General features: G+C 44.3%; 1 protein-coding gene across 2 annotated transcripts in view; it reads right to left on the bottom strand.

The window, feature by feature from the left end:
• Positions 1-10,493, bottom strand: part of LOC119965187 (complexin-2) — a 352,423-nt gene extending 341,930 nt beyond the window's left edge. The window contains exon 1 of one of the 2 annotated variants that reach the window (XM_038795602.1): positions 10,475-10,493. The gene's annotated coding sequence lies outside the window, so the exon portion shown is untranslated. The other variant, XM_038795598.1, reaches the window with a different exon arrangement.
• Positions 10,494-19,630: the final 9,137 nt, after the last annotated feature.

The raw sequence follows: 19,630 nt of genomic DNA, 5'->3' as shown, positions 1-19,630 counted from the left end.
GGCCGTACTCATGTGTGCAGAACTTGGCTATAGGTTTCTGCTTGGCGATTTTGCGTTGTCGCGCACCCTAAAGGCCGCCTTGGAGAACGCTTACCAGGAGATCAGAGGCTGAATACCTTTGACAGCTGAAGTGTTCCCCGACTGGAAGGGAACATTCCTGCCTGGCGATTGTCGCACGATGTCCGTTCATCTGTTGTCACACCGTCTGCATGGTCTCGCCAATGTACCACGCTTCGGGACATCCTTTCCTGCAGCATATGAGGTAGACAACATTGGCCGAGTCTCACGAGTATGTACTGTGTACCTGGTAGGTGGTGTTCTCACGTGTAATGGTGGAACTCATGTCGATGATCTGGCACGTCTAGCTGAGATTGCCATGGCAGGGTTGTATGGTGTCGTAGTCGTTGTTCTGAAGGCTGGGAAGTTTGCTGCAAACAATGCTTTGTTTGAGGCTGCGCGGTTGTTTGAAGGCAAGTAGTGAGGGTGTAGGAATGACCTTGGCAAGATGTTCATCATCATTGATGACGTGTTGAAGGCTGCGAAGAAGATGTTGTAGTTTCTCTGCTCCGGAGAAATACTGTTCGACGAAGGGTACTCTGTTGGTTGTGTCCCGTGTTTGTCTTCTGAGGAGGATGGTGCATTTTTTGCTGTGGGGCGTTGGAACTGTTGATCGATGAGTCGAGTGCCATATCCCGTTCGTACGAGGGCATCTTTCTGCGTCTGTAGATGTCTGTTATGCTCCTCCTCGTCTGAGCAGATACTGTGTATACGGAGGGCTTGTCCATAGGGGATGGCTTCTTTAATGTGTTTAGGGTGGATGCTGGAGAAGTGGAGCATCGTGAGGTTATCCGTGGGCTTGCGGTAAAGGAAAGTTCTGAAGTGACCGTCCTTGATGGAGATGAATGTCACCAAGAATGCAACCGATTTTGGAGAGTAGTCCATGGTGAGTCTGATGGTGGGATAGAACTTATTGATGTCATCGTGTAGTCGTTTCAGTGATTCGTGCAAAAGGCCAGGTTGAAGCATTTGCAGCCATCTTCACCAGAAGTGCCAGGTAGGTGATTCACCTCAGCCACAGCTTGAGGTCCCCAGCTTCACAGATATCTGTTTTTGGTCAATTTGATTCACTCCACGTGATATCAAGAAGGCACTGGATACTGCGAAGGCTATGGACTCTGAGAGTACTGAAGACTTGTGCTCCAGCATTTTTAACCATGCCAGCTGGGATTTTCCAGTACAGTTACAACACGGGTATGTATCCAGAAACCTGGAATCTTGCTGAGCTATGCCCTGTCCACAACAAGTATGACCAATCCAACCCAGCCAACTACTGTCCCATCAATCTACTCTTATTCATCAGCAAAGGGATAGAAGGCGTCATTTACAGTGCTATCAAGTGGCACTTCGTCAGGAATAACCAACTAACTGATTCTCAGTTTGGGTTTCGCCAGGGCCACGCAGTTCCTGAGCTCTGTTACGAAATCCTTGCCACGTCCGCGGTCAATTCCAGCCCCACTCTTCCCGGAGTCAAATACAAATTAATTAACCAATAATTCTTCTATACAAACCCAAAGTCTTTGACCCTTGGAGCCCCAATATTTACAGTTACCAGACTTGTAAATTGAAACACAATGGCTGTTTATTTAACGCAAACTATTATGAAATATGCAACAAATACAGTTGGTTAAATATTAATAATTACCTAACTCCGACTTTAACTTGCCTCCCTCATCCTCGACACTAAGGTGGTGGTGGGATAGGGGTTTGTGCCTGCGTGCTCATGGGAGGATGCTAATGGGTCCAAGAAACCCATTTGTATCCCATTAGTAGGGCCGGCACCAGATTCTCCAGGCCCCCGCGATTCTTCGGTCCTCAGGGCCGGGAATCACATAGTCAGGGATTACTACAGTTATCACCAAATGTGAACCTGATGTGGTGGCCCTCTCGGTGGTCTAAGGATCTAACACTTTAAGGAGTTATCCCCAAAGTCTATCCAAGGGCCTCCCCCCCCCCTCCCATGCATGACTTGCCCACTCCTCCCCTACCAGACCGATCCCCACAACCCCATCCCCGAGAGACCCCCTAAAAAGGGAGACCCCCCAGGGACTCCCTAAATATTGAGACTCCCCACAGAGACTCCCTAACCAAAGGAACCACCCCCAAGAGATCCCCTAGATAGGAAGACCTCCACCGTGACCCCTAAACTACAGAAACACCGTCAAAGAGAACCCTAAATAGCGAGATCCCCATAGGGACACCCAACCCCATAGGGACACCCAACCCCATAGGGACACCCAACCCCACAGGGACCCTCTAAATAAAGGAACCCCCCCCCCCCCCACAGAGAGTCTCTAAATAGTAGGCCACCACCAGGAGCTCTTAATTAAAGGGACACGTCCCCCAGATACCCCCTAACTGAATGAACCCCCACATAGCCCCTCTAAATAGGGAGAACACCACAGGGAACTCTAACTAAATGAACATTCCCAGAGACCCCCTAATGAATGGAGCTCCAACAAGGACCTCGTACTAAAGGGACCCCCCCACACACAAGGACCCCCTAACCAAAACTCACTAGAGACACCAAAGTAAAGAGACCCCCCAAAGGGGCTGTTTAGCTCACAGGGCTAATCGCTGGCTTTGAAAGCAGACCAAGGCAAGCCAGCAGCACGGTTCGATTCCCGTAACAGCCTTCCCGAACAGGCGCCGGAATGTGGCGACTAGGGGCTTTTCACAGTAACTTCATTGAAGCCTACTCGTGACAATAAGCGATTTTCATTTTCACAGGAACCCCTTAATTAACTGGGACACCCCCCTCACACACACACACAGACTCCCCCAGAAAAAAAAACCTTGACTGGAAGCTAGAGCAGTCCAGATGGGGCACTGCTAAATATTATGGTTTAACACTCACCTAGAAGCATCACATGTCAATCCTGGGAAGAGAGCAGCTGTGACTGATGTTTAAACCCCTCATCCTTTAGCTGCAAGCCATTCATTCATTTCTCATAGTGGGCTGTGATTTACAGCTTCCACAAAACATCTGTGAGCCGTGCTTCATTCATCTTCTTCATGGCTGAGAAACTCAAAGTGTTGTAACCGCAATGTTTACAAACATCAACCACACCAAAGAGAGTAAAGTGCTGTCAATAGCTAGCTCAGCACATGAAAATCACTCAAGCGTGAAGGGGTGTGATTGAAATGCAATCACCACCCATTACCAGACAAATTGTAGCCGTTCGAGCCAATTAATTGGCCACCAGCCAAATCAGTCAAACCGAGCCACAGCCAATCTCTGTTATCGATGGCAGTTGGTCTACAACTCCAGTTTAAACTAGCGCAGGCTTCTACTTGAAGCGCAGGCCATGCAGGGCTTCACCAACAAGAGGGTATCTAACCATTTCCTCTCAGCATTCAATGGTATTACAATTGAACACCCACTATCAGCATCCTGGGGGTGCTGGTCAGAGGTTGAGAATCCTATGGTGAGCAACTTACCTCCCGAATCCCCAAAGTTTTCCCACTTGCCTTAAAGACTCAAGTTCATTAATTATCTATGGATCAAAAATGTAATGGCAAAAATAAAAGAGGGGAAATAAGGGAATAAACAGGAGGGACCCTAGCAGCTCATTACAACCTTTATCAAAATATGAACACGAGAGCTGAACTCAAGGAGTGACGCGAGAGTGGCTGCTCTTGACATCAAGGAAACATTTGACCGGATGTATCACAAAGGGTCTTGAGCAAAACTAGAATCAATGGGAATCAGGGGGAAGTCTCCACTGGTTGGAGTCATACCTAGCTCAAAGAAAGATAGCTGTTGATTTCAGTCATCTCAATCGCCCCAGGATATTGCTGCAGGGTAATGGTTTAGGCTCAGGCATCTTCATCAATAACGCCCCCCCCACCTCCATTATAAGGTTAGTAGAGGAGATTTTTGCTGATTATTGCACAATTTTCAGCACTATTCACAACTCTGTTGAAATATGTCCATCCACAGCAAATCTTTAACAACGTTCAGACTTGGGCTGATAAGTGGCAAGTAAACAATTGCACCATACAAATGCCAGGGCTTCTCCAACGAGAGCGAACCTAACCATTTCCCCTCAGCATTCAATAGTATTACTATTGCTGAGCTTAGACCACTATCAGCATCCTGGGGGTGCTGGTCAAGAACAGGTCAGAGGTTAAGAATCCTATGGTGAGTAACTCATCTCTGAGTCCCCAAAGTTTTTGCACCATCTACAAGTTACAAGTCAGGAGTGTGTGTCAAGTTACAAGTAAGGAGTGTGTGTGGTGAGGGCAGCATGGTGGCACAGTGGTTAGCATTGCTGCCTACGGCGCTGAGGACCCGGTTTCGAATCCCAGCCCTGGGTCACTGTATGTGAGGAGTTTGCACATTCTCCCCCTGTCTGCGTGGGTTTCACCCCCACAACCAAAAGATGTGTAGGATAGGTGGATTGGCCATGCTAAATTGCCCCTTAATTGGAAAAAATAATTGGGTACTCTAAATTTCTTTAAAAAAAGGAAAAAAAAAAGGTGTGTGATGGAATACGTTCCACTTGCCTCAATGGAGTGGAGCTCCAACAACACTCAAGAAGCTTGATGCCATTCAGGACAAAGCAGCCCACTTGATTGGCACCCATCCACTATCTTAAACAATAATTCTCTTCATCACAGGTGCATAGTAGCAGCAGCCGATTCCATCCCCAAGATGCACTGCGGCAACTCACCAAAGCTCATTTGACATCACTTTCCAAAGCCGCTCAAAGGATACGAGCAGCAGAAGCATGGGAACACCAGCACCGGAAAGTTCCCTTCCAAACCACATACCATCCTTACTTGGAACCTTCACTAATGCTGGGTCAAAATCTTGGAACTTGCTCCCTTGCAGCGCTGTGGGTGTCCATATGTACCTACACCCCAGAGATTGCAGCAGTTCTAGGTGGCAGCTCACCATGATCTTCTCAAGGGTAATGAGTGATGAACAATAAATGCTGGCCCAGCTGGTGAAGCCCATATTCCAAGAGGAAATTTAAAAAGTGTAATGCCTGTTATCGACAGACATTTGAAAAGATGTGAAAAGATCTAGCAGGTGAAAAGTTCAAAAGCACACATCATGAAAATGTAACGCAAAATTAATGATTTATCCAAGTATAGTTGGTTTAGCACAGGGCTAAGTAGCTGGCTTTTAAGGCAGACCAAGCAGGCCAAGCAGCGCATGTTCAATTCCCGTACCAGCCTCCCCGAACAGGCGCTGGAGTGTGGCAACTAGGGGCTTTTCACAGTAACTTCATTTGAAGCCTACTTGTAACAATAAGCGATTTTCATTTCATCTTTTCATTTCATTTCAAAATTGCACTTATCAGCTATTCATCCAAAGGTCTCAAATATATTGCTTACATGCCCATGACCTGTCCTTTTGAACTGTTCACCCTCTAGATCTAAGATTTGTTTCATAAATAAATAATAATTTAAACACAGAGAGGTGACTCTTCTAGAGAAGCATAGACTTCAGGCAGATTTGATTGAGATCTTTGAATTGGATAATCAGAGAACAAGTTAGATGGCAGGAGCAAAATATTGCAGGTGCTGGAAAGCTGAAATAAAAAAGGAAAATGCTGGAAATTCTTAGTGGGTCGAGCAGCATCTGTTGAAATGAAGGGTCATAGGCCTGAAATGTTAACTCTGCTCTTCGCAAATACCCACCTTACTTGCTGAGTGTTTCCAACATTTTCTGATTTTATTTTAAGTGACAGGGCATTTTGTTTTCTTTGAGATATAATGATATGTGGGTATAAGTTTCTGGCTCACTGCGGCCTCACTGCCTGTGTTCTCAGCTGGAGCTGATTTTGCAGTGTAGAAAAGGTAGGTAAGATATTGCAAATTGCATGCCATGGTCACCGTTAACCTTTCTGAAAATAATTTTGATTGCCTTTGAAGGTCAGTGAGGAAGTTCCTAAATTGTTTCCTTAAATTGGTTCTGGATATTTTCTTTGTATGGCTTTTCCAAGTTGATTTGCTGGCTGGTATTTGCGAAGAGCAGAGTCGTGGGTAGGGGGCATTAGCGAGTGTTCAGTTGCAGCAAGATAATATGGGGCAGTTCCGGTGGACTAAATGACCATTTCATGCTCATTGCTATTGTATCTTCACAGCTTGTTCGCAATTAGCACAAATAATCAAAAGAGTGAGCATGTGTTCAGTAGATAAGTGCTACAATATTACAGAAGAGAGATCCAGGAATTGTAGCAAAATAGCAACAGGACACTTAGGCCATAAGACTGTTCCGCTGCCATTCAAAGAGATCATGTCTGATCTGCAATCTAACGCTATACCTTTAAATACCTTTAGTTCACAAAAAGTCTATCAAACAGATTTGAAATCAATGATTGATCAATTGCCCTTTGCAAAAGACACTGCAAAACACCTGTCACTCTTTGTATGTAGAAATGTTTTCACTCCTGAGAAGTCTTGTTTAACTTTTAGAATATCTCATATTTTCTCTCTATACACCCTATCTGTTCTTTTTAATATCATTTAAACTTTGAGCAATTTGATCCCATTACCTTTGAAACTCCAAGAAACACTAGTTTCTACAATCTCTCCTTGTACAGGAACCCTTGGTGTCCAGATATCTATGCTGCATGAACTAATCTGTGATACTGCCAGTGATAGGCTTCAGGTTAAGCAAAAAGACAACAACAGTACATTAACAGAAGAGCAAAATTACAATATTTAAATTATTTTTTAGGTTACGAGTTATGCTGCCTAGGACATGTTTTTATGCGCAGCCATAGCTGAGAAGATAGTGCACAAGTTCACAATTTTGCACATTTTGTATTAATAGGAAATAATTAATACAACTGCACCCTTGGTGCAACTGCACATCAAGTCTATTCTGTTTCCCTGTCCCCTACAAATGTTCATGTTGGAATGGCCTATGTCAACAGAAGGTGGAACAACTTTTGAGCTCAACTGAGGGCCTTTCAGGCCTTCAGTTATGTTTCCAGCCGCTGGCATCATGACTTTCTTGAGTATAAGAATTGGCATTGAGTATAAGAATTGGCAAGTCATGTTGCAGCTGTATGGAACCTTAGTTAGGCCATACTTGGAGTATAGTGTTCAATTTGTTCAATTCTGGTCGCCACACTACCAGAAGGATGTGGAGGCTTTAGAGAGGATACAGAAGAGATTTACCAGGATGTTGCCTTGTATGGAGGGCATCAGCTATGAGGAGCGATTGAATAAACTCGGTTTGTTCTCACTGGAACGATGGAGGTTGAGGGGCGATCTGATAGAGGTCTACAAAATTATGAGGGGCATAGACAGAGTGGATAGTCAGAGGCTTTTTCCCAGGGTAGAGGGGTCAATTACGAGGGGGCATAGGTTTAAGGTGCGAGGGGCAGGGTTTAGAGGAGCTGTACGAGGCAAGTTTTTTACACAGAGGGTAGTGGGTGCCTGGAACTCGCTGCCGGAGGAGGTGGTGGAAACAGGGATGATAGTGACATTTAAGGGGCATCTTGACAAATAAATGAATAGGATGGGAGTAGAGGGATACGGACCCAGGAAGTGTAGAGGATTTTAGTTTAGATGGGCAGCATGGTCGGCACAGGCTTGGAGGGCTGATGGGCATGTTCCTGTGCTGTACTTTTCTTTGCTCTTTTGTTCTTTCTGTCTGCCATTGGAATGCCCCTGGGCTCAAAGGTCATTAAAGTACATGAAAGAACTAACGTACATCTTCAGTCCAGAATTGCCAAAGACCCTCTAGGTTGCAGGAGTCCTGGTGTTAATTCCAATGCCGATTTTCTCTGAACATAAGAAATAGGAGCGGCATTAATCTATACCACCCCTCAAGGCTGTTCCACCACTCAATAAGAACATCTTTGCCCTCAATTCCACTATCCTGTCCAGTACCTTTGATTCCCCTAGAGAACTGTCAACGTGGGTTGTAAACTGCTCTTTGCACTGGAAAAGAAGCCATTTCTCAGAACAAATGTCAGGGAAATGATCTTTACCTTCCCGTTTGCTGATTAAGCTGACTGTATTAATAACAAAACATTTCTATGTGTTTGGTACAAATGATTATATTTGTGGTGTACTGTATACCGAGTTGAAAAATCTTCTAGTTTTACACCTTTAGTTGTAAATATTGAGAACTACAGATGTCTGGCATTTAGATTGTTCAAATTAGCAGTCATCTTATTTTCAGCTTTAGCAACAGAATAAGTATTTACATAAGCAATTTTTAAATATATTCTATTGTATTGAATATTTATATTTAATAGCACTTATGCTATAAATTTGCAAAAGTATGAAATCTATATATAATTTAACATCATGCAGATATGTTAAGTATATCCATTGTTGACCTGTGACGATGTAGAACTGTGTATGTCTGTTTAAAATGAGCCTGGTGATATCCTGTTGATAAGAACACTTTAATAACACTTCTACTGTAATTTCAATATCTATCCATAATCTGAATTTAGCAAAATAATGCAATCTACCCTTTAGTCTAAACCACCCAAATATTTTCAAACATAAATTGCACTGAGAAGGGTAGCACGGTGGCACAGTGGTTAGCACTGCTTCGTCAAGGGGCCGAGGTCCCAGGTTCGATCCCATCTCTGGGTCACTGTCCGTGTGGAGTTTGCACATTCTCCCCGTGTGTGCGTGGGTTTCACCCTCACAACCCAAAGATTTGTGGGGTGGGTGGATTGGCCCCGCTCAATTGCCCCTTAATTAGAAAAAATTAATTGGATACTCTAAATTTATATTTTTTAAAAGTTTTTTTTAAAATCGCACTGAGTAACAAGTTTAGGGATAAACCCTTTTAGTCCAACAATCTGACTAATCCGCTCAGGCACTATCCACTTAAAAAACGGGTAAACTTCAAAGTTAGGAATACGTTTAATTTTTGTTTACCTATAAATGCCGTTTTTCTTTCTAAAGATAAAAGCCTAAAATGTGATGATTGAACAGATCTTGGGGGTTGGATGTGCACAGTTCAATCTTTAGTTAATTACCTGTTCGACTAATTGAACCACGCTTTCAAAGGCTTATGTTTAAATGTCAAGTGGAAGATCAGCAGACAAACCGCCCTGTACTTTTGCATTTATCTGTACAATCCTATTAACACAGTAATTGGAGCTAACCTGATAACCTTCAGGCGTTCATAACTGTCCAACTGCAGCTTTAAAAATGCAACTTCAATGCAACTTCCTTGCATAGGACCACACATTGATCTTTACAACTGAAGTGATGCAACCATCAACTATTTGTTTGACACACACAAAAAAATCTCCTTCCAACTATTCAAGTCACCGGTTAACATTTACATTTACAACTTTGGTTCTCTAGTGTTGGCAATGTTCGAAAGCAGCGTAGACAACACGCCTGTAGCGTCTGTAAATTGTTCATCATTTATAGCTGATCGTGCCAATATATATTTTTGCATGTTCTTAACCTCTTCCGGTAACCCTGGCTTACCGAGATTGCTAACTGTTCACTGCATTCATAGAACAATTGCCAGCACCAGTGTTCCATTCTAACCCGCCGCTTATACACCAACATTTTGCAACTATAAATTCAGAGGACAATACGGTTTCCTTCTGAGCGGCGAGGCATTAAAACACGACGCTGCATATTAATGTTAATCTTTGCTGCCGTGTTAATTATTGCACGATCCCGTGACATGTTGACGTATTGTAGGGAGCGGTTGGGGGAATCTAAACCTTCACCATTACGGAAACACTGACGATGTTAACGTTCACTTCGTGAATATGTACCAAATGACACTGGGCATGGTAAGATTGAAGGGGGGGGGGGGGGGGGGGGGGGGTGGCGGTAAGATCGTATTTCTTGCCAGTTGTGTTTACTCAGGCTTCAATTACTGCAGCCTACATTCAAGTTTCCGCTTGGTGTGTGCATGCCCCGGATTATTTACGCACGGTGGGGTTGCAAACGTAAGAGGCACAATGGTATAATGCCTCAGTTGTTCGTACACATGATTCGCTCTCTTTAAAATTCCAATTAAACACAGCAGGCTCGGGCATTATCGTTCTCTAATATCAACAAAAGGAGGCGGAAATCAGTCAAGCCCTTGTATATACTGTAATTATTGTCAATGATCGTGGTCTCATGCATGCACGGAGTTCCTGGGTCTGCAACAAGGCGTGGGCCCTATTGTGAAAATGGGACTGTTACGCACAAACCCAAATATTAGGAATGGTTTTGTCGCTCGAGAGAGAGAGAAGGGTTGGAGAAAAGATGCAAACCTTGTCGACGTGCCTGGAAACCTTGGTGCTGAAGAAACAGCTCCTTCCGCGCCTTGCCGTTCCAGTAAGAACAGTCCCTCTCCGTTCCTGCTCTACCCCACTTTAGCTGCCGGAATAGACACTGCTAAAAATAGCTCGTTGTGCCGGCTGCCTTGGATAAACTGACACATCTGTACATTTATCGGATGTGTACTCACCTCCCTCCCGCCCCGCGATTGTTCATTTGAAGCGAAACCATGCAGTCAACAAAATGTGTTTTCATTCGCAGGTGACCCGCCCGTCACGTACGAGGCAGAAGTGTTTGAAAGATAAGGGGAATCTATTCACCCATTAACTCCAAACGGTGTACTCTTGGAATAATAATAAACACAACTGGGGCATGAAGAGAGATAAGGGGAGAGCTAGATGGGGTGTTTTATTGCATGGGCAATACTTGTGATTACACTCCGTGTTTGGTTAGCTGAAGTTAGAAGGGGGGGGGGGTGCAATAGCGACGACCATGGGGCATTGGTTATGAAATTCAAATTATATTCTATGAAGTTTATCCAGTTTCAAGAGCACTACCTTCCCGGGCTGTAATGCTCCCCGCCTCGAACAATTCAAAAATGAAGATAAAACTTCCTCAGATATTTTCGACAACAAATTCAGCAAGGCTTAAAAATTCACGATGAAGAAATCAAAGCAGTCACTGGTAGCAAACAATGACACTATCCTTTGGCATATGACAGGCAGGGGGAAAAAAATCTGTCCATTTTCTTATTTCAGATCATCTTATTTATTTTGCTACTTAATTACTTGCTAACTTGACAGAAACGCGAGTTGCTAGTTTGACACACACTAAATCAGGATGAGGACGCTTGGCATTCAGTTAAAAACGGTCATTTTAGTTTCATAGAATATTATTTCCTTGCAGTCAGTTGGAAGCCTATTTTGAGACAGCAAACTTATGTCAACTAATTTAAATGCAAACAAACAGCATGGTGAATCATTTTAGTGAGCAACGCACTTAACTTTGTTTTATTTCGATTCTCCCATTCCTTTTCAATAGAAAACGAACTCCACAGCAGGAAGTAATGTTTAAAGTGACTTTTTCCAAACCTAGAAATGACATTTATATTATGTTATAGCAAGGATATATATCACTTGCAAATTTAATAGGATTGCAAATTGAAAATCGATAGAATGTTGAGACGAGGATGAAACGCCAACTGCTCAATCTATCTAGTCAAACTTTTGATGTCAACTTGACAGATCCAGTATTATCATTTTCTGATTAGAATAACAGATAGTCATACAGGAATTACAAAATTTATCCTAGTCTCCAGTTTTACTATGCTGCTGGACAAAGAGCCTAATCCATCACCTTTCACCCCTAATTTCTAAGATTTAATTATTTTTTCTTATTTTTGCCATCGATGTGATGAGAATAATTTTGTTATCACTGCTTATGTCTATATCATAGAATTACAGAATGGCTACAGGATAGGAGACCATTCAGCTTGTCGTATTTTCTGCAAACACAATTTAACTCATGCCACTCCCTTGCCTTTCCCCATTGCATTTATTTCCTCTTCAGATAATTATCCGATTCTTTTTTGAAAGCCATAATTGAATTTGGCTCCAGCACAATGTCAGATCCCACCCACTCGATGAGTGAACATCTTTTTCCTCATGTCACCATTGCCCCTTTTGCCAAACTCCTTAAATGGGTATCCTCTGATTCTGGATCCTTCCATCAGTGGAAAGAATTTATCCTTGGCTACTTAGTACAGAGCCCCCATGGTCTTCAATTTGTCAATTAAATTAACTTCCAACATTCTGCAAGGAAAATCACCCCATCCACTCCAATCTATCTGCATAATTAAGTTCCTCATAGATCATAGATCATAGAATTTACAGTGCGGAAGGAGGCCATTCAGCCCATCGAGTCTGCACCGGCTCCTGGAAAGAGCACCCTACCCAAGGTTAACACCTCCACCCTATCCCCATAACCCAGAAACCCCACCCAACACTAAGGGAAATTTTGGACACTAAGGGCAATTTATCATGGCCAACCCACCTAACCTGCACATCTTTGGACTATCCTAGAACTGTTCTCAGGAATCTTTTCTGTGCCCTCTCTAATGCCTTCAAATGTTTCCTAAAGTGTGCTGCCCAGAAATGGACCCAACACTCTGATTAGCATCAAGGTTTTATACAGGTTTATCATAATTTCCTTACTCTTGTACTCTATGCCCCTATTTATAAAACCAGTTTTTTTTTGCCGTTCTCTCAACCAGCCCTGCTACATTCAATAATTTTAGCACAAATAATCAAAAGAGTGAGCATATGTAAAACTTCACACATCTCTGCATTAAATTTCATCTCCACTCATTCCAGTAACCTGTCTATGTCCAATTAAAGTTTAACACTATCTACCTCACAGGTCAGAGGAACATAGAAACAGGAGTACGCCATTCAGCCCCTTGAGCCTGTCCCACCATTAATGAGATCATGGCTGATCTTTGACCTAACTCCATATACCTGACTTTGGCCCATATCCCTTAATATCTTTGCTTAACAAAAATCTATTTATTTCAGATTTAAAATTAACAACTGTTCTAATTTCAACTACTGTTTGTGGGACCGAGTTCCAAACCTCCACCACCCTTTGAGTGAAGAAGTTCTTCTGAACATCTCTCCTGAACGATCTGGCCCTAATTTTTAGACTATGGCCCGTGGTTTTAGAATCTCCACCCAGTGGAAATGGTTTATCTTTACCTACCCTATCTTTCCCTGTTAATATCTTGAAAATTTCAATCAGAACACCCCTTAACCTTTGAAATTCTTGCAAAAACGGGTCTAATTTGAGTAATCTCTCCTCGTAACTCAAATTCTGTAATCCAGGTATCATTTTTGTAAACATGCGTCACAATACTTGCAAGTTTTGTGTCATCTGCGCATATTGAAATTGTGGCCTTAACACTAGAGTCTAGGTTATCAATATATCAAGGCGAGCAAGAATCCCGGCACCAACTCCAGGAACCAAACTATAAATATTCTTCAAGTGTGAAAACAACCATTCACTACGACTCTGCTTCCTGTCACTCTCCTTAATCATTATTGCCACCCTACTTCTTTCATTTCTCAACAATCTTTTGTGAACACCTTGCATTCTGGAATATTTAGTACCCATTACTGGCTATGACTATGAGAAGTGCCCTGGATTTCATAACTGAGATAAGACCTGTACTTTACAGTCTGAGCTGTCCTGCCATAGCTCTATTGGACATTAAGACTTACTGAATAAATAAACTCACCAATCAGCTGCTTCCTTTCTGGTTTGCATCACTTTATCTTGTGGAAAGGTTAACTGAAATATTTTATTTATTTCTTATTTCCTAAAAAACTTTACTTTTGATGTAATAAAAATTCAGACTGCTTCAGTGTTACTATCCCTTGTTATTTAATTATAACGTCGTCCTCTAGATCCGATTAATTGACTGAACACTAATTGTAATTATGCGATAAAGTATAAAATTGGCTTCAGTTTTTGGAATCTGCAGTAATTATTCAATCAATTAATTTAGCCTTACTTTATATTTGATTAATTTAGATTGAATTAAAATCCGACCAAAAAATTTACCTCATGTGACTCCTTGTCCTGTGCTGTCACTTCACTTCTGGGGTAGCACAATGTACATAGCCCTTGCTCTAAGCTCCAGTTATTTAAAACCTCTGCTCTGGATCTCAGCTTCCGCTCCACCGTCCCCCGACATACACACAAACACACACAGCACCCCCAGCTGCTGGTCACAAAGAGCTCTTTGAAGACGCTGGTGAACTGCTTCCATCTGGAGTGAAACCTTCTTCCAACCCCCAATGGCAAACTTGATCTTTTCTAGCCTCAGGAAATTCCACCAGGTTGGCTAGCCAGTCTGAGGCCTGAGGGGGGTGTTGCTGATATCCATGTGAGTAGGAGTTGTTGCCAGTCTATCAGGGTGGTGAAGGCCAGGACGTTGACTCCCCGCCGCTCAAAGGATTCTGGCTGTTCTGACATCCTGAAGACTGTCACAAATGGGCATGCCTCCATCTTAACCCCCATGACCTTGGACATGGCCTCGAAGAACGTGGTCCAGAATCCAATCAGTTTTGGGCAGGACCAGAGCATGTGGGAGTGGATATCCGGATCCCCCATGCATTACTCACAGCTGTTTTCCACTCCTCGTAGGAACCCGCTCATGTGTGTCCTGGTCAGCGGTGCCCTGTGCACCACCTTCAGTTTCATCAGACTCAGCCTCGCGCATGAGGAGGTGGAGTTTAGTCTGTCCAAGATCTCACTCCAGAGTCCTTCCCCTAACACAAGGCTTAATTCTTCCTTCCATTTCTCTCTTTTTTCATCCAGTAGAACCATTTTGTCCTCTAGCAGTTGTCCATATATGTTCGCAGTTTCCTTCCCCTAACTCATCCTGTGATACTAGTCTGTCAGCAGGGTGTGCCTGCTGGGTGAGCCTGAGTATCTGGGGGAATGATGGGGCCTCCTTGCCGAGGAAGTCCCGTATCCAAAAGTACCAAAGCTTTCGGGAGTTGGAACTTCTCTGTTAGTTCCTCCTGGGTTGCCTCTCTGCCATCGATGTACATGTCCCTGACCCTCAACACCCCTCCTCCCTTCTCCAGGTGTTTATATGGCGTCCATTCTGGTCGAGATAAATGTGTGGTTTTTATATATAGGAGCTGAGACGGACATGACTTGAAATGGTGCCTGAGCTGGTTCCAGGCTCTCAGTAATGCTACCACCACTGGACTCGTCGAGTACTTGGTCAGGGAGAATGGGAATGGGGTTGTAACCTGGGGTATTTTTCCACCCACATTAAGGCTGAGATTGGTTTGTCTGTCTTGGCGAAGAAAGATTTGGGGATGAAGATCCGGGAGTGATCTAAACACGAAGAGGAACCTTGGCAGGACGTTCATCTTTATTGTCTGTACTCTCCCTGGGGGGGGTAGGAGTGAGTCTCACCTCCTCAGGTCCTCCTTCATCTCCTCCACTTGGCGAGACAGGTTCCACTTGTGAAGTCAGGCCCAGATGTGGGCTATCTGGATCCCCAGGTACATAAACTTGGTTTGGGTCAGTTTAAACGTCAGTTTCTAGTTCTGCTCCCCCCCCCCCCCCCCCCCCCCCCCCGGTGTTCACCAGGAAGATTTCGATCTTGCCCAGGTTTGTATCCCGAGAAGGCTCCGAGCTCCCTCAGGAGTTCCATTATCTTTTCAATGTTGGCTTGGGTGTTTGAGATGTAGAGAATCAGGTCTTCTGCATAGAGAGAAAGACTATATGTTCCCTGTCTTCTCCCTGAATACCTCTCCACCCTTCCACTGATCTGAATGGGATAGCCAATGGCTGAATTGCCAGAGTGAACAGCAGCGGGGACAACACGCAGCTCTCCAGTTGTCTTGCCAGAACCTTTTCTAGGACTTTTGCATCAGTGTTCAGGAGTGAGATGAGTCTTTATGACCACACTCCACCGGGTCTTTGTCTTTCTTCGGGATCAGTGAGATCGAAGCTTGTGCCAGTGTGGGCAACAGGGCCCCCCTCGACAGTGAGTGGTTGAACATCTCCCGCAGGTGCGAGGCCAATGCTGCCACAAACCTTGTGTAGAAGTCCACTGGGAACCTATCAGGTCCCGGTTTTTTCCCAGATTACATGGAGTTGATGAACTCCATGTCTCCTCGAGACCCAGTGGTACTTCTAGTCCCTGTCCCTATTCCTCCCCACAGCTGAGAAGACCAGCCGTCCAGGAACTGCTTCATCTTCGAGCCGCTCTCCGGGGCCTCGGAGGTGTACAGTCCCAGGGTAGACATCGCAAAGACTCCATTCATCTCCTCTGGAACTGTGACCACCCATCTCTTCTCATCCCTGATTTTCTGATCTGCACAGTTTCTTGTGCGGTTACCTATTTCCTCAACTGGCGTGCCAATAGGTGGCTGGTCTTGTCCCCATATTCGTGTAAGGTTCCAAGTGTCAGCCGGAGCTGACTCACTGCTTTCCCAGTGGAGAACAATTCGAATTCCATTTTTAATTTTGTCCTCTCTGCTAGCAGCTCCGTGGTTGGGGCCTTGGAGTACAACCGATCTACTTCAGGTATGGAATCGATCAGCCGCTGCTTGGCCACCTTCTCTCCCTTGACCCTATGAGCCCTTTATGCTATTATCTCTCCCCTGATCACTGCCTTCAGTGCCTCCCAGAATGTGGAAGGAGAGACCTCCCAATTCTGGTTGCAGCTGAGGTAACTGTCAATGGCTAGTGCCATCCTTTCACAAAAAGCCTTGTGGGTGAGGAGGGCTGTGTCCAGCCTCCAATGTGAGGCCCTGGGCCCGACTCATTTCCAACGTCACATCCACATTATGTGGTGCGTGGTCCAAGATAATGATTGCGGAGTATTCCATCCCTACTACCCCAGGAAGTATTGATTTCCCCACCACAATGAGGTCTATTCAGGAGTAGGCCTTGTGTACATGGGTGAATAAGAAGAAATCCTTCTCCCTCGGGTGACTGAACCTCCAAGGGTGCCCCCCCACCTCTCCACCCCTCCCTTCCCTAGATCTAGCTGCCGTTGGGTCCGGGATACAATTGAAGTCTTCCCTCATAATCAGTTGGTGCAAGTTGAGGTCGGTGATCTTTGCTATTGTCTTTTTGATGAACTCTGCGTCATCCCAGTTTGGGGCGTACACAGTCACCAGTACCACCGGGGTCCCTTCTTGGACCCCATTCACCTTTATGTACCCTCCCCCCAGGACCATCACTGTGTCAGTAACTGTAAAGGCTAGCCTCTTGCTAAATAGAATTGCCACCCTCCCCTTGTCCATGTGTCAAAGCTTACCTAAAACGCCTAACCCATCCAGCTCTTCCTTACCCTCATCTGGTCTTTGGCTCTCAGCTGCATCTCGGGGAGAAAGATTACGTTGACCTTCAGGCTTTTCAGATGGGCAAAGATGCAGTATCTTTTGACTTGGGCTGTTAAGTCCCCTCACATTCCAGGTGACTATCCTGGCGAGGGTTTTTTGTGCCCCCACTCCTTTAGGATCAGCCATGTTTGCCTCACGGAGATGTCCCTGCATGCCCAGGATTGCCTTTGTTCTTGGCCCATTCAAAATGGCCACCGCTACCTTCCTCTTTCTGCACGTGCCCTTGTATAACCTGTCAGACCAGCATTCTACTTCCGCCCCCCCCCCCCCCCCGTCTCCCCTTCCCTTGAGCTACCCAGTTATGAACTTGAGTATTAAGTTACAACTAGTTGAGTAGGAATGAACTGGCGCCCCTTTATTCAGCCTCATTGTTTGGTCACAGCAAAGGTTTATTTTTAAGTTCTTTCCCCCATAAATGACCTTTCCAATCAAGTGTATTTGCATTTTAATAAAGAGCCAAGCAAACCAGATTTTCTTGAGTCAAAGAAAAAAAATTATTTGTTACTAAACCTGAAGAAAATGAATAAACAATGCAAAAATGTACACTGATCTCAGAAGTAAGAAAAAAGAGTTGCAATAAAGTTAATAATATATGATTAAACCCTTTGATTGTCCTTGAGGTGTAGATAGTTGAATATTGTGGCCTTTTGTAGTTGGATTTTTTCCTTTAAAATACCGGTGTTGAATTGTAATTGAGGTAATTGCATTTTGCCGGAGTCAATCTTAGCTTGCGAGAGAGAGTGTCAAAGAACAAAGAACAATACAGCGCAATAACAGGTCCTTCGACCTTCCAAGCCTGTATTGGTCATGATACCACCGTTGGCCATAACCCTCAGCACTTCCTAGTTCCGTATCCCTCTATACCCATCCTATCCATGTATCTGTCGAGGTGCCTTTTGAACGCCATTAATATATCTGCTTCCACAACCTCCCCTGGCAACACATTCCAGGCACTCACCACTCTGTGTTAAAAAAACCTGCCTTGCACATCGCTTCTAAACTTTGCCCCACAGACCTTAAACCTATGCCCCCTGGTGACTGACCCCTCCACCCTAGGAAAGAGTGCCTGCCCATACACTCTATCCATGCCCCTCATAATCTTGCAGACCTCTTTCAGGTCACCCCATAACCTCCGTCATTCTAATGAAAACAGTCCGAGTCTATTCAGCCTCTCCACATAGCTAACAACCTCCAGACCAGGCAACATTCTGATAAACCTCCTCTGCACTCTCTCCAAAGCCTCCACATACTTCTGGTAGTGTGGCGACCAGAATTGTGCACAATATTCCAACTGCAGAATATACCAAGGTTCTATACAACTGTTTCATGACTTGCCAGTTTTTATACTCGATGCCCTATGCAGTGAAGGCAAGCATTCCGTATGCTTCCTTTTTTAAAATATAAATTTAGAGTACACAATTATTTTCTTTTTCCAATTAAGGATCAATTTAGTGTGGCCAATCCACCTACCTTGCACAACTTTGGGTTGTGGGGATAAAACCCACACAGACATGCGGAGAATGTGCAAACTCCACACGGGCAGTGACCCAGGGCCGGGATTCGAACCCGATCCTCAGTGTCGTAGACAGCTGTGCTAACCACTGTGCCATGTGCCGCCCACTCATATGCTTTCTTGACTACCTTGTTCACTTGTGTTGCCACTTTCAAAGATCTGTGGACCTGCAAGCCCAGATCTCTCTGACTTTCTATATTCCTAAGAGTTTTGCCATTTTATGTATATTTCTTCTCTATGTTAGACCTACCAAAATGCATTACCTCACATTTGTGAGGATTAAACTCCATTTGCCATATCTCTGCCCAAGTCTCCAACCTATTTATGTCCTGCTGTATCCTCTGACAATCCTCAACACTATCTGCCACTCCACCAACCTTGGTGTCATCTGCAAACTTACTAATCAGACCAGCTACATTTTCCTCCAAATTGTTTATGTATACTACAAACAACAGAGGCCTCAGCACAGATCCCTGTGGAACACACTCGTCACAACCTTCCATTCAGAAAAACACCCTTCTGGCTGCTATCCTTTGACTTCTGTGACTGAGCCAGTTCTCTACCCATCTTGCCATCTCACCTCTGATCCCATGTGACTTTGACTTTTGTACCAGTATGCCATGAGGCACCTTGTCAAAGGCTTTACTGAAGTCCATGTAAATAACATCCACCGCCCTCCGCTCATCAATCATCTTTGTCCTTAATGCTTTCTTTCGCAGTTTTTCCAGATTACTTTGAGGAAGAGTGTACTGGCTTCCCTTGATTCAGCTTCCTTGGTTGGTCACAACAATGGTTTTTTCTTCCTCACTCTGTGGCTGGCTTGGCAAAATGGACTGTTAAACCTCCTGTCTCTATATTTGAGGAAAGGAATTTAATTACGTAAGAACATAAGAACTAGGAG

This window comes from Scyliorhinus canicula, chromosome 4 (assembly GCF_902713615.1).
Source record: "Scyliorhinus canicula chromosome 4, sScyCan1.1, whole genome shotgun sequence".
Lineage (NCBI taxonomy): Eukaryota > Metazoa > Chordata > Chondrichthyes > Carcharhiniformes > Scyliorhinidae > Scyliorhinus > Scyliorhinus canicula.
This window is presented reverse-complemented; position numbering and strand designations above follow the sequence as displayed.